We start from the raw sequence: 1,951 nt of genomic DNA, 5'->3' as shown, positions 1-1,951 counted from the left end.
ATGGATGTTAAGACTCTGGGTTGGCTGAGATCATCAGGCCCAGATTTGATAATAGGCTCAAGGACAAGACAAAAAGACTGCAAGGCAGGTGTAAGGATGCTTTATCAGCTTGTTCTTCTGTGGAGTTTCCTGTATTCGAAGGAGAAATAACTGCTGTGAGAGGCAAACAGGATTGCTGCTTCTCCCCACCGAAGTATTTAGCTTTAAATTCACACAGAGGCAAAACAGAACATTGGCACTTTTGAGAGAAAAAGGTACATCAGTAAATTCCCCAACCACATCAGTCTGCAGTGTCTAGCAACTTTACCACCTCAGCAAATTCCTAATGCACACTCTCCTCAGCACTAGTGGTTGGTCTTTCTGTACATAGGAAATAAAGAGTTTTACCCACTGTGTCAAATACAAGAGAAGCTATAAGCTATTTGTAGAATAGTATTCTTGGTCAGAAATAGTTTGTATTGATTCCATGTTGAGAAATAGGCTTGGGTAGTACATCACTAACATCTTCCTTGACACTACCAAGTGGGAGGAGAAATGGTATGAGTTACCTATGCTGCCTTACTACCTGAAAGAGATTTACATCCCTTGATACTTAACATTGGTCATCCTCTCGATTATTGTCTCTGATGCAGTCCATATGGTTCAGTTCTTAGAGTAAACTCTGAAATAAACAGCTTCAGAGCTAAAATCCTGGGTCTTAGGGTATTGCTACAAATCCTGGCCTTTCTAGGTCCTTCCTAAATAGAAATCCAATATCCCCTTTCTCATAAAGTGTGAAACAACTAAGGCTGTGGCTAGATCTTCACTGTGGAAACTCTGCTATTGTAGCCCTCCCAGGGTGTTTTGTTTGCTGTTGAAGATTTCTGCTCTCATGCTATTGAGCAAGACAAGAGTATTCTGAGGGGTCCTCGTCTCTTTTAGTGCAAGCCTTCTTATCAGCCCCAGCCACCACTGGAATGTATTTAAGACAACTCCTGACTCCACGCAAGATCTCTGTTACTTTTAAGGGTCACAGCAATCAGTTAACCCAGTTCTGTTATAGTGCCCGCAACCTGCAGTCACTCCAACATCCTCTACAGCTACTGACTTTGGTCTCAGGTCTGTGTATTTGACAGAATTGTGCTGACAAAGTATCTGAGATAATTCACTACAAATTCTGCTCTTTTCACCCATTCTAGTAGTACTCACTGGAACACCATGGACAGACAAAACAGCTCAGTTCACCCTAAGCCTTGGCAGATGTACTGAATGGAACTGTATTTCCATGCCAGGGTGCCATCAGCGGCTGTCATCCTGCTAGCTTTAAGATTCCCTGTTTCTAAATAATACTCAGCCTAAAGTCTTATATATATATCTATATGTATCTCTCTATATAAGAATGTATTGTAATTAAAGGAAAGACCAAGAAAAGGTCTTCCAAGACAAAACTTTATTTAATTTCTTGCTGTAATCAAATAGAGAAACAGATACATGAGTGCCTCAAGTTTTTATCTTGTGAGGAGTTACATATTAATGTAATGAAATTCCACTTGTGGAATGCTCTTGGCCAAACATTTCAGTGTTAAAAGCATGAGAAGGAAATGAATTGAATTTGCACTAACAATTCAGCAGCCCAAGTGTAGGATTGTAAAGAGCTTGTTGCTGCTGAGATTTTTATGACTTAGAGACACTGAAGCTACATTTCTAAGATCTTTGCCCAGAAGGCCCAGTAGAGCCTTAAAGCATTATTTTCATTCATTGACTCTGTGTCTTGAACAGAATTTGCTTTTGTCTCACACAGATCTTTAATATGGGCAAATATTAAGGATACAAACATGAATACAGACTTTTTAAAAGCTAGCTTTAGATAGATTAAAATACAGAAGAGGCATAACATTTCTGAGTGAGAAACCAACTGCCAAAAAATTTTCATTGCTTTTTTCTTAAAAAACAACAAATCCTTTTGAAACTA

This window comes from Empidonax traillii, unplaced genomic scaffold (assembly GCF_003031625.1).
Source record: "Empidonax traillii isolate 1590-97213 ecotype Southwest subspecies unplaced genomic scaffold, ASM303162v1 scaffold191:size1449129, whole genome shotgun sequence".
Classification (NCBI taxonomy): Eukaryota; Metazoa; Chordata; class Aves; order Passeriformes; family Tyrannidae; genus Empidonax; species Empidonax traillii.
This window is presented reverse-complemented; position numbering follows the sequence as displayed.